At 48.9% G+C, this 14211-nt stretch overlaps 1 long non-coding RNA gene across 1 annotated transcript; it reads left to right on the plus strand.

Moving 5' to 3' along the window:
- Positions 1-6977: 6977 nt before the first annotated feature.
- LOC144590996 (uncharacterized) lies at positions 6978-12923 on the plus strand. Its single transcript, XR_013546657.1, has 3 exons — positions 6978-6998; positions 7096-7214; positions 12800-12923. It is a non-coding gene; the product is annotated as an uncharacterized LOC144590996 (long non-coding RNA).
- Positions 12924-14211: the final 1288 nt, after the last annotated feature.

Genomic DNA, 14211 nt, shown 5'->3' on the forward strand with positions numbered 1-14211 from the left:
GTGACGTTTTGGGTCGAGACCGTTCTTCAGACTGATGTCAGGGGAGGTGGAGGGACAAAGATAGGATGTAGTTGGAGACAGGAAAACTAGTGGAAGAACTGGGAAGGAGGAGGGGGGGGGGAAGAGAGGGACAGAGGAACTATCTGAAGTTAGAGAAATCAATGTTCACACCACTGGGCTGCAAACGAAATATGAGATGCTGTTCCTCCAATTTGCGCTGGGCCTCACTCTGACAATGGAGGAGGCCCAGGACAGAAAGGCCAGACTGGGAGTGGGAGGGGGAGTTGAAGTGCTCAGCCACCGGGAGATCAGGTTGGCTAAGGCAGACTGAGCGAGGGCGTTGAGCGAAACGATCGCCGATCCTGCGTTTGGTCTCGTGGTTACCAGTAGCAATGCTTGCTTGAGCAAGATGCCAACTAGCACTAGGAGTTTTTATTTCCAACCACTGTTTGTGTCACTTTTATCTTGAGAAATGCTTCTCCATTGCAGGACAACTGCAACTGGTCTTGTTCCTGACTTTAGACAGCGTTTTAGATGATGGGTTGGTCATATCCTGCATTGATTGCACAACTGACTTTGCATTTATTTATTGGATATCTAATATTAGAATTCAACATAAACAACTCTGTGCAGCTGGGTGACTCACTGATTCACAAGACCCCAGGCTATCCTGCTTGCAAAGGGTGATTCTCACATGCAGTAACATGCCACCTTTAGGCAGCATTAAAACAGCTGGAGAAAAATCCCGTCAGCCCATATTGCTGTGGTTGGCTCAAAAGGTCATAAGTGATAGGAGTAGAATTAGGCCATTCGGCCCATTAAGTCTACTCTGCCATTCAATCATGGCTGATCTATCTCTCCCTCCTAACCCAATTCTCCTGCCTTCTCCCCATAACCCCTGACACCCACACCAATCAAGAATCTATCTAACCCTGCCTTAAAAATATCCATTGGCAGCCTTCATAGCCTTCTGTGGCAAAGAATTCCACAGGTTCCTCCTCATTTGCTTCCTAAAGGAACGTCCTTTAATTCTGAGGCTATGGCCTCTAATCCTTGACTCTCCCACTAGTGGAAACATCCTCTCCACATCTACTCTACCCAGGCCTCGAGAGGCATGTACAAGCAACAGTGGGGAAAGAGAGAGGGAGGGAGAGAGACGGGGGTAGTGAGAGAGGGGTAGTGAGAGAGAGAGAGAGAGAGGGAAGGAGGGAGGGAGGGAAGGAGGGCATGAGGGAAGGAGGGAGGGAGAGAGAGAGAGAGAGGAAGGAAGAGGGAGAGACAGGGAGAGGAAGAGGGAGAGAGAGGGGAAGAGGGAGAGAGAGAGAAAAAGAGAGGGAGAGAGAGAGAAAGGGGAAAGGGAGTGAGAGAGAGAGGAGGAGGGAGCGAGAGGGAGAGGGGAGGGGGAGGGAGAGGGGGAGAGAGAGAGAGAGGGAGAGGAAGAGGGAGAGAGAGAGAGAGGGTGGGAGAGGTAGAGGGAGAGAGAGAGAGAGAGAGGGGAGGGAGGGAGAGAGAGGTGATAATGTGCAAGCGAGAGGCTTAGAGAGTGAGAGGGTCACATAAATGAATGAGAGAAGTGGGGGACTGGGGTGGTCTGAATGAGCCGAGTGAGACAGAAGCAGTGGTGAGGAATGTCAGGGGTAAAGGGTTTTGAAAGTCGAGTGGGAACAAGGGGGATAAAGGCCGGTGTGGGCAAGATGGGCCAAAGGGCCTGTTTCCCCGCTGTACCACTCCACGACTCTATGAATCTATGACAAAGATGTGGCAGATTAAAGAGAAATGCAGAGCTTGTGACAAAAGGTCTTTAGAAAGTAAAACCGTCACTATTTCCAGCGACTTTCATCATCAGTGGGAATTCCTCCTCAAGTTAGATTGGTTTTCCTGATTTGACAACAGCAACACATTAATGAATGAATTAATTAATTAATACTCTATTGACATATGGAAACATAGAAAATCGGTGCAGGAGGAGGCTATTCGGCCCTTCGAGCCGGCACCGCCATTCATTGTGATCATGGCTGATCGTCCACAATCAGTGACCCGTGCCCGCCTTCTCCCCATACTCGTTATTCCGCTAGCCCCCAAAGCTCTATCCAACTCTCTCTTAAATTCGTCCAGTGAATTGGCCTACACTGCCCTCTGTGGCAGAGAATTCCACAAATTCACGACAAATCCTCTGGGTGGAAAAAGTTTCTTCTCACCTCGAGTGCCAGTGACATTCTTTGCTTGCATAACCAAGGTATGCAAGTAGTCACCACATAAAGGGTGTTTACAAAGCTACCCTTGCGCCAGGTCCCCCTTTCTTCCCCCCCTCCCCCCTCACGGCGCCCCCCCCCCCCCCCCCCCCACGCCGAATCCTCCTTTGTTCCTTCCCTGGGAGTGTGATGAGCCATCTCCCTGGCTCTTCACACTGTCCTGACTCACCTGGTGACCTTCTACCGCTGCACCATAGAGAGCATCCTAACACATGGGATCCCTGTGTGGTATCTCAGCTGCACGGAGGCAGAGAGGAGAGCTCTTCAGCGGGTAGTCCATAGAGCTCAGAGGACCATCGGAACACAGCTACCAGCCTTGGAGGGCATCTACAACACACGATGCCTCAGAAAAGCCACCAGCATCCACAAAGACTCTTCACACCCCTGTAACAGTCTGTTCGCACTTCTACCATCGGGCAGACGATACAAGGCCTTATACGCCCGCACCTCCAGACTCAGGAACAGCTTCATCCCCAGGGCCATAGCTGCTATGAACCGGTCCTGCTGAGCCAGATGGTCATATCGCACAGTGAACCGGCACAGATCTCCTTGCACTTTATTCTGTTTTAAAACTGTTACAATTTGTTTCATTGGGTTGTTTAAATTAATACTGACTAGCTAATTAAATTATTGCATCGTATGGGAGGCGCATTCCCAATCTCGTTGTACCCCTGTACAATGACAATAAAGATATATTGTATTGTATTGATAGCGGGAGAGAGACTTGAATTTTCATATAAATCGGGCTTCTTCCTCGGCAATGGGGTACATGAATCTCTATGTGTTATGGAGTCATACAGAATACAGAATAGCTTTATTGTCATTCGTTTTACTGATCAAAATTAATTTGCCAGCAGTCACAGAGCAAAAAAAAACAAAGAACACAAGACACACAACCCCAACACAAACATCCATCACAGTGACTCCAAACACCCTCTCTCTGTAATGGAGGCCAAAAAACTTCCTCTCTCTTCCCCTATGCCCCACCCACGGACAGACAGCTCGACGCATACCGAGGCGACCGACTCGCAAGGAGATGGAAGGTCCCGCGGCCGAGCCGCACCGAGCGCTGGAAAATACCGCGGCCGTACCGGGCGATGGAAGGCCCCGCGGCCGAGCCACACCGGGCGATGGAAGGCCCCGCGGCCGAGCCGCGCCGTCGATGGTAAGTCCCGCGGCCGAGCCGTACCGTGCGAAGGAAGGCCCCGCGGCCGAGCCGCACCGTCGATGGAATATCCTACGGCCGTACCGGGCGATGGAAAATCCCGCAGCCGAGCTGCACCAGGCGATGGAAGGCCCCGCGGCCGAGCCGCACCGGGCGCTGTTAAGTCCCGCGGCCGAGCCACACCGTGCGATGGAAAATCCCGTGGCCGAGCTGCACCGGGCGCTGTTAAGTCCCGCGGCCGAGCCTCGCCCCGAGGAAGAGACCTAAAAAAAGAAAGATTTCCCCCACCCCACTACCCCCCACACCCCCCACACATACACAGCCAAAAACAAACCACCCCAACACCAACACACAAACAAAAAAAGGAAAAAGGACAAACAGACAGCCAGCGAGCCGCAGCCATTACGGCGGCGCCACATGTGACACACTGAGTGAAACACTGGAAACACGCTCTTCGGCCCAACAATGTTTTAATTTGATAACTCCCACCCTCCCACACTCCAAAGACGTACAGGTAACCAAATTTTCCAAATTTTAGGAAAGACATTCTTGCCATTGAGAGCCTGCAGCGTCGGTTCACCAGGTTAATTCCCGGAATGGCGGGACTGTCGAATGTTGAAAGACTGGAGCGACTGGGCTTGTATACACTGGAATTTAGAAGGATGAGAGGGGATCTTATTGAAACATATAAAAATGATTAAGGGATTGGACACGCTTGAGGCAGGAAACATGTTCCCAATGTTGGAGTCCAGAACCAGGGGCCACAGTTTAAGAATAAGCGGTAGGCCATTTATAGCAGAGATGAGGAAAAACTTTTTCACTCAGAGAGTTGTGAATCTGTTGAATTCCCTGCAGCAGAAGGCAGTGGAGGCCAATTCTCTGGAAGCTTTCAAGAGAGAGCTGGATAGAGCTCTTAATGGTAGCAGAGTCAGGGGGTATGGGGAGAAGGCAGGAACGGGGTAGTGATTGTGAATGGTCAGCCATGATCACTGATTGTGAATGGCGATGCTGGCTCGAAGGGCCGAATGGCCTCCTCCTGCACCTATTGTCTATTGTATGTAGGTTAATTGGCTTGGTGGAAACGTGAAATATCCCTAGTGTGTATGGGATAGTGTTAATTTTTTTTTTAGAGATACAGCGCGGAAACATGCCCTTCGGCCCACCGGGTCCGCGCCGCCCAGTGATCCCTGCACATTAGCACTATCCTACACACACTAGGGACAATTTTTACATTTAATTAACCCAGCCAATTAACCTACATACCTGTACGTCTTTGGAGTGTGGGAGGAAACCGAAGATCTCGGAGAAAACCCACGCAGGTCAAGGGGAGAACGTGCAAACTCCTTACAGTACAGCACCCATAGTCAGGATCGAACCTGAGTCTCCGGCGCTGCATTCGCTGTAAAGCAGCAACTCTACCGTGCGCTACCGTGCGCTGCGCTACCGTGCTGCCCTACATAGCCCTACTTGGCCTTGTGTGGCAAACTATTCCACAGATTCACCAAGCTCTGACCAAAGCAATTTCTCTTCATCTTCCCAAAAGAGCGTCCTTTAATTCTGAGGCTATGACTTGAGTCCTGGATTCTCCCACTAGTGGAAACATCCTCTCCACATCCATTCTATCCAAGCCTTTCACTATTCTGTATGTTTCAATTAGGTCCTCCTCATTCTCCAAAACTTCAGCGAGTACTGGCCCAGTGCTGACAAACGGTCATCATAGGTTAACCCACTCATTCCTGGGCTCATTCTTGTAAACCTCTTCTGGACCCTCTCCAGAGCCAGCACATCTTTCCACAGATATGGTGCCCAAAATTGCTCACAATATTACAAATACGGCCTTCCCAGCGCCTTATGGAGCCTCAACATTACATCCCGGTTTTTGTATAGAAGCCCTCTTGAAATAAATGCTGGCACTGAGTTTGCTTTCCTTACTATCGATTCGACTTTCAGATTAACGTTTTGGGAATCCAGCACCAGCACTCCCAAGTCCCTTTGCACCTCCGTTTTCTGGATTCTCACCCCATCTAGAAAATAACCTATGCTTTATTCCTACGCCAAAAATGCACAACTCCACACTTTGAGATATTGAGGAAATATTGATCTTCACATTTCATTTCACAGGAACAGTCACACAACCTTCAGTCTAAGATCACATCCCAGTTTGTTGAACTGCACCAGATTCTCACTGAGAAAGAGCAGCGCGTACTGGCAGATATCCGGGAGGAAGAGAAGAAGATTCTAAATGTAATGGAGAAAAATCTTCAAGAAATTGAGGAGAATTTAAATTCCATTCAGGAGGAACTCTTTAAATTGCAGCAACAGATGGATCAAAAGGACAGTGTGGTGTTTCTGAAGGTGAGGGGTTTCACTACAGTCTGGCAAAGTGAAAGTGCAGTCACAAAATGGTGGGTGACATTTCTGAAATGAATGCTGTATTTACCAGTAATTCAGAATGGGGTAAATGTTTCATCCAGTTGTTGTTGTTCCCAAACTAATTGGCCTCTCGCATAATCTATGGGATCTCAGGACTGCCTGGCCGGAATGTAGAGAGGTGTTTCTATTCTGTGGAGTTCAGAACTACGACGGGTGATCCTATATCTGATCCCAAGGGCCACGAATGGACAGATGGCAGTAAATCTCTGGGACTCTCCAACCCAGAGACTCTGAGAGGTTTAACCTGTTAGACGTATTTATACCAGAGGAAGATACATTTTTGAAAATTCGGGGAACTGAAATCAAAGGAAATGGGACAAAGCGGAGGAGTTTAGTCCTGGGCTAGATCAGCCATGACCACATTGTGGGGATTAACATTGAAATCTAGAACGTGGCGCACATAGCAGAATCATCTTCTATGTCCGGTTCCCATCAGCAGTGGGCGGTCACCTTGGGGGAATTTGCTTCGTTTGTTTTACCCACCTTTGTTCACCATAGAATGACATCCCATTCTACATCATAGACAGGCCATTTGGCCCATTGTATCCACTCAAGATTTCTGCTCCACTCAACATCCCTCCCATCTACTCACCACACCCGGTAACAATACCCCGAATTCCAGGAGTGCTCACGTGTTTATCCCGCTCGCCCATCAATTTATCTCTGCTGTTGGCTTCAGTCCCTCCAATGCAAGTGAGGTCCATGTTCTCATAACTGCATTCCTTTCAGTATTTGTTGAAGACCGCGTTACATTTCAGCTTTGATTTTTGCTCTCCCATTGATTAGAGATATTATTTCATCCTCACCCATTTAAATCCACCGATAAACTTAAATCCTATCTCTTCACTCCTGACATCTTCTCCAGATAAAATCCCACAACCTGCCCAATCTTTGCATTGAGTTCCATCCTCTCAGTTATGGAGTCATTCACATGAACATTCCTTGTGCTTTTCCCCATCGTTCTACGTCTCGATGGCAATATCCGCTTTCTATCTGCATGACAGCGGCGATAAGAGTTGGGAAATGGTAATTATCGGAGGGTTGTAAAAATGTGGAGAAATTCCCGCTGTCGGGATGAGGACGGTCCATCTCAGTCAATTGAGATTTGTGTTTTATTTCTTTCAGGGTGAAGCTGGTCGCAAGCGAAGGTAGGACATGCTCTTGACAGAAACATTGTAAGGTTTTGTTGAACAGCCCAATATATTTCTAACGCTCAGTTTATAACCAGCTGTTAAATATTTGCAGAGTTGGTGATGAAGCCAAACCACAGTCGGTGGTAGATGGTAACTTGCTGATTGAAAAGTTTGAAACTCCTTTTTTGTACAACACGGTATTGGCAGAAACATCTGATGCCATCAAGCAAGGTAAAGCTTATACCTTTTCCATTGTTCTTGTTTCTGACATCTTTAAGTAATGTGTAGATACAAGCATTAATGGTATTTTGGACTGAAGGGAAATTGAAGATTTGATCTTCCACCAAACACAGCTGCAAAAAAGCATGACAGAGCCAAAGAGCTGTGACACACAGAAACAGGCCCTTTGACTCGACATGACCATGCCAACTAAGTTGCCCAACCGAGCTTGTCCCACTTGCCTGAGTCTGACACATATTCTTCCAAGTCTTTCTGATCCACGTATCCACCCAACTGTCTGTAAAAGGTCGTCATTGTACCTCCCTCCACCATTTCCTCTGTCAGTTCGTTCCGTACATACACAACGCATTGACTGAAAAAGCTGCTCCTTTTTACTGTTTCCATTCTCACCTTGAACTGATGCACTCTAGGTTTAGACTCTCCTACCTTGGGTAAAATACTGTGGCTATTCACCTCATCTGTGCACCTTATATAGATCTTATACACGACTGTTAAAGCACCCTGATGGGCTCCAAAGACAAATGTCCCTGCCTGTCCAACGTCTCCCTTCAGACCTGATGAAATTGTCGTAGATCCTTTTGCACCCTCTCCAATTTACAAACAACCTCATTGTGTCAAACGCTGTATTTAATATCCTGACCTATGAACGCATGAGCGACAAACACATTCTTCACCTCCCTGCCTGTCACCGTTGCATCTTCCATGGCACTGTGCACCTGCACCCCGACATCTCTCCGTTCTATAAAGCTCTGATCACAATTCAGTGATATTTAAGGTGGTAATGGAAAAGGATAAAGAGGGACCAGAGGAAAGAGGAAAATTTCTAAATTGGGGCAAGGCCGATTTTAATCTGATAAGGCAGAAGTTGGCCATGGTGGACTGGGATCAGCTTCTCGTGGGGAGGACCACATCAGAACAGTGGGAGTCATTCAAAGGAATAATTGAAAAAGTACAGAGGAAGCATGTTCCTCTAAAGTTTAAGGGTGGGACAAACAAGTCCAAAGAACCTTGGATGTCGAACGATATAGTAGGATTGATTCGAAAAAAAAGGGGGGGCTTTTGGAAGGCATAAAGAACTTAAGGCACAGACATCATTAGAGGAATACAGAAGGTGTAGGGCGGTTCTTAAAAAAGAAATTAGGAGAGCAAAAAGGGGCCATGAGATAGCACTAGCGGGCAAAATAAAATAAAATCACAAAGTGTTCTATAAGTATATCAAGGGTAAGAGGATAACGAGGGAAAGAGTGGGGCCCATCAGGGACCATAGTGGAAAGCTGTGTGTGGAGCCAGAGGATGTAGGAGATGATTTAAATGATTTTTTTGCATCTGTTTTTACGAGGGAGGAGGGCGATGCGGACTTAGAAATGGAGAAGGAGGGTTGTGATGTTCTTGAGCATATTGCTATTGACAGGGAGGCGGTGCTGGAGGCTCTGGCAGGCTTAAAAGTGGATAAGTCTCCGGGCCCTGACGAGATGTATCCCAGGATGCTGAGAGAGGCAAGGGAGGAGATTGCGGGGGCTCTGGCACAAATTTTCAGAGCCTCTCTTGCAACAGGTGATGTACCGGAGGACTGGAGGATAGCTAATGTAGTGCCATTATTTAAAAAGGGCAGTAGGGATAAACCTGGGAACTACAGGCCGGTGAGTCTGACATCGGTGGTGGGGAAGCTGCTAGAAAAGATTCTGAGGGACAGAATCAGTCTTCACTTGGAGGATCGAGGGTTAATTAAGGATAGTCAACATGGCTTTGTTAAGGGAAGGTCGTGTCTGACTAACTTGATTGAATTTTTTGAAGGGGTGACCAAGGAGGTAGATGGGGGTAGTGCAGTGGATGTGGTATACATGGATTTCAGTAAGGCTTTTGACAAGGTCCCACACAGGAGACTAGTCAAGAAGGTAAGAACCCATGGGATCCAGGGCACCTTGGCAAAAGGGATAAAAAAACTGGCTTAGTGACAGAAGGCAGAGGGTGATGGTAGAAGGGTGCTTCTGTGACTGGTGGATCGGTGTTGGGTCCCTTACTGTTTGTAATCTACATAAATGATCTGGATGTTAACGTACAGGGCATGATCAGCAAGTTTGCAGATGACACAAAGGTAGGGGAGGTGGTGAATAGCGAGGAAGGGATCTGCAAGCTGCAGGAAGATATAGATGAGATGGTCAGATGGGCAGAGCAGTGGCAGATGGAATTTAATCCTGAAAAGTGCGAGGTGATGCACTTTGGCAGAAATAACTTGCAGGGGGAGTACACCATGAATGGAAGGACCCTAGGGAAGACAGGGGTACAGAGGGACCTTGGAGTACAGGTACACAAGTCCTTGAAGGCAGCAGGACAGGTGGACAGGGTGGTCAAAAAGGCATATGGGTTACTGGCCTTCATTAGCCAGGGCATCGAATATAAAAGTAGGGGGGTAATGATGGAATTGTACAGAACACTGGTGAGGCCACAGCTGGAGTATTGTGTACAGTTCTGGTCACCACATTATAGAAAGGATGTGATAGCTTTGGAGAGGGTGCAGAGGAGATTCTCCAGGATGCTGCCAGGGATGAAGGGCCTCGGCTATGAGGAGAGACTGAGCAGACTGGGGTTATTTTCCATGGAGCAGAGAAGGCTGAGAGGGGACATGATCGAGGTGTACAAGATCATGAGGGGCATAGATAAGGTAGATGGCGGGGAACTTCTTCCACTGGTGGAAGGTTCAACAACGAGGGGACATAGATACAGGGTAAGGGGAGGGAGGTTTCGGGGGGATGTGAGAAATAACTTTTTCACCCAGAGGGTGGTTGGAGTCTGGAACACTCACAACCTTTAAGAGGCATTTGGATGGGCACTTGAAATGCTACAACATTCAGGGCTACGGTCCAAATGCGGGAAAATGGGATTAAAATTAGACTGTGTTTGGTAACGGGCGGCGCGGACACGATGGGCCGAAGGGCCTCTTTCTGTGCTGTCGGACTCTATGACTCTATGACTCTCCATTTACTGTGTATGTCCTGCCCTGGTTTGTCTCAGCAAAGTGCATCGCCTCACCTTCACATGAATAAATCCCACCTGCCGTTCCTGAACCCATTGGCCCAGTTCACAGGGATCCCATTTACTCTCAGGTTACATTCTTCACTCTCCACAATGTCACCAATTTTACTTCCATCTGCAAACTGACTAACCGTGCAACCTACATACACACTCAATCATGTATATAAACAAGGAACAACAGTGGGCTCTGTTTCCTGTCTGAAAATCAACCCTCTACCAACATCCTCTGTCTGCGACCTTCAGGTAATGTTGTGTTCCATCCACTAGTTCACCCCGGATTCCATGAGATCCAACCTTCCAGAGCGGCCTCCCATACGGTGTGTAGAAGTTGCATCTCTTGGAGGGCAGTGAATATCTGGCATGTTGTGCCCAGGGTGGTGGTAAAAAGCTGAGTTGTTGGATATGTGCAACTTGGCTACAAATAAATAGTTGATAGATCGAAAATATAAGATTATGGGGAACTCGTAGAAGAGGAATTGGTGCCAGCTTAGATCAGCCATGATCACATTGAATGGAGGGGCAAGCCTGAGGAGCGGATCCTAACCCTGCTCCTGTTTTCTTGTGTTCCTTTCCTCCTGTGCATCGATAAATTGACAGACTTGACGCAGAGGGAATGCAGCAAAGATTAACAATACTTGTCCCTGCGGCAATGAGTTTGTTGTGCGGGGTGAGATTGAGTCTACTAAGCCTGTGTACTTGAGTGTTTCAGTGTATTAGAGGAGATCTCAGTGAAACCCAGAGTTCTTACAGGGCTCAGTGGGCTGGATGCAGGGAGGATGGTTCCCCTGTCAGAGGGGTCTGGAGAGCGGGCACTCTCTCAGAATGTGGGCTACACCGTGTAGCACAGAGATAAGGAAACATTACTGCACGCAGAGACTGGGGAACGACCCTGCACCGGTGGCTATGGAGACTCAGTTATTCAGTGCTCTTGGAGCTGAGAGCCGTGGTTGTACATTACAGAGTCTGGCCCTTCAGCCCATCGTGTCCATGACCATCTTTTCCCCAGCTATACTAATCGATTTGCCCACATTCCATCGGCATTCTTCTCCACTTCACCTATTTAAGTATCTCCAATATATTGATGATATCTCACTCCACCACCTCCTCTGTAGCATGTTCCCGATATCACCCACTCTCAGTGTAAATCTATGTACTAAACCTCTCGTTTGTTTGTTTGTTCCTGAACTACAGCCAAAATAGTACATGATAGCATGACGATTTTATGCCCACCTTACTCACCGTCATCCCTTTGGTGCTAATAGAAGAAGTTTCATTGAAATCGGTGTTATATTTTTAAAGTTATTCACATTTTAAGGTTTAAATCTATCTCCGAGGGAGGTTGGGGGGAGGGAGGGAGAGAGGGGGGGGGGTTGAAAGAGGGAGGAGGAGGAGGGAGGGGGTAGGAGAGAGGGGGGGAGAGAGTGCTGCACCAATGCAGGAGAGGTTTGGGCGCAACGTGTCCACTTGGTCTAGTAAAACAAAAATCTCAGATATACTTTAAAATTCTTTGCTCTCAATATAAACCTGCACGATCGTGATTTGATATCCCTGCATGCGAATAAGGTTTAGATAATTACCCTGCATCCTGCTGCAGATTTTGACAACCTTCCCCACTATCCACAATTTTTGCTACCTCCCCAAACTTACTAATCACACCTCCCACATTCACATCCAAGCCATGATCATATAACATAAACAGCAACGGTTGCAGCGATCTCTGCTGCACACCACCAGCCACAGACCTCCAAGCAGAAAAATCATCATTCTACCGCTACCTCCAACCACCAAGCCACTTCTGGATCCATTTCACCAGCTCGCCTTGCATCCCACCTGCCTTCGCTTTCTGCACCAGCCTTGCACGCGGAACATTGTCAAGTCCCTCAGTGAAGTTCATATGTTGGTTCACAATGAGATCAGTGTGTTAGTTGTACACACCCATCAAATCCACCCGTGAATCCGCTCTCTTTCATCGACCCCACAACCACAAGTCTCCACCCATTCTGTCCATCACGCGCTCATTCAACCTCTGCTTCCTTCCATGGTCCAAGCCACCCTTTCCTCTCTCTCATTATCCACTCAAAGAAACAGGGGCAGGTCATCTGCCCCCTCGTGTCTGCCCCCTTTCACTGTGATCATGACGACCCCACCACGCGCCTCTACCTCCTCTTTAACAACCTCAAATTACCGCTAACCTCAATATCCGCTTGCTCCGATCTGCCTCCATATATGAGTACCCCCCCCCCCCCCCTTTCGTTTCTCCTTCACCACCGCAATCTCGCAATCCTCCTCACTCTCCACACTCGTCCTCCCCGTCCACCTTCCCCCACCTCACGAAATCCCCCCCGCCATCTCTGGATTATAAACTCCGGGGGAGATGTCTGTGGTCCACCCGATGTGGTTGTGGGTGAAACCCTGGGCAGGGTTTCAGCTGTCCGCCCGCCTGTGCCTGAGGCCGAGCGGCCTCTCCCCCGGTCCCGGGGCCGCGCTGCCCGAGTCTCCCCCCGACCCCCGGGGACTCTCTGATTCTCTGCTTCTCCCCCCAGTCTCCGTCACCCTGGATGTGGAAACAGCGCATCCGGAGCTCGAGGTGTCTGAGGATCGGAAGAGGGTGAGACGGACCCGGTCCCGGAGGAGTCTCCCTGACACCGGGAAGAGGTTTACAGGCAGTCTGTGTGTGCTGGGATCGGAGGGATTCACATCGTGGAGACATTACTGGGAGGTGGAGGTGGCGGGGAATGAGGGCTGGAGACTGGGAGTCGCCGCAGAGTCTGCGGATAGGAAGGGAGGGGTCACACTGACCCCGGAGACTGGAGTCTGGTGCATTGAGCGGTGTGGTGACGAGTTTGATGCACTCACCTCCCCTCCATGCCGTCTCCCCGCCCGTCCCATCCCCGGGAGGGTGGGAGTTTATCTCAGTTACGAGTCCGGGACAGTTTCATTTTACGACGCGGACACCAAGTCCCATCTCCACACCATCGGTGGGAATAAATTCACGGAGAAACTTTATCCTTTCTTCGGGCCTTGGCATAAAGACCACTGGCTGAGAATCTGCTCCAGTTCCGCTCCGGGTGTGTAAAAGGGTCGGGTACCGGGACCGGCGTCAGGAGCGGGGCTCAGGGGCTGTGGGGCAGAAACCCGGTGGACAACAGGTCGGCGCTGAACGGCTCCCACTTAATCCCCAAATTCCGCGTCGTAAAAACCCCAGTGAGCGCGGAAATAAAACCAGGGGGGATGTAAATGTGGGAAGAGTGAAATAAACAGCAAGTGAAATCAGAGCTGTCGATCCGTTCATTTTAACGCGTTAACCGCGTCCGGCAACGAAACAGAAATTACTTTTGTGAAAATATAAAGATTGAAACAATCGCCCTTCCCGCGGGTTCAGCAGCGGCCGCGGGCGGCGGGTCCTGAGCTCCGGGCTCCCCCGGGGTCTAAAGTCCGCAGATTCTGAGAATTTATAGCGTGTTTGCAGCATTTGCTCTCCACACCACAGATTGGTTTTCTTCGGAACGGATCTTTGGAAGAGTGGGTTCAAAACGAATTCCCGGTTCCAGGTGGGAGCCCGTTGTGCTCAGGGTCTTCCTGTCTCTCTGCAGGATACGTAGAACATTCCTTGTTTCAGTCGCCGCCAGACCCCTCCCTCACCTCTCTCTCAGGCACATCAGGTTTGTCATTTACATTAATGATCTGGATGATGGTGTGGCAAATTGGATTAGTAAATATGCAGATGATACTAAGATAGGTGGTGTAGTTAATAATGAAGTAGAGTTTCAAAGTCTACAGAGAGACTTGGGCCTTTTGGAAGGGTGGGCTGAAAGATGGCAGATGGAGTTTAATGCTGATAAGTGTGAGGTGCTGCATTTTGGTAGGACAAATCAAAATAGGACGTACAGGGTAAATGGTAGGGAATTGAGGAATGCAATGGAACAGAGGAATCTGGGAATAACTGTGCATTGTT

The sequence above is a fragment of the Rhinoraja longicauda genome, unplaced genomic scaffold (genome assembly GCF_053455715.1).
Source record: "Rhinoraja longicauda isolate Sanriku21f unplaced genomic scaffold, sRhiLon1.1 Scf000455, whole genome shotgun sequence".
In the NCBI taxonomy this organism is placed as follows: Eukaryota; Metazoa; Chordata; class Chondrichthyes; order Rajiformes; family Arhynchobatidae; genus Rhinoraja; species Rhinoraja longicauda.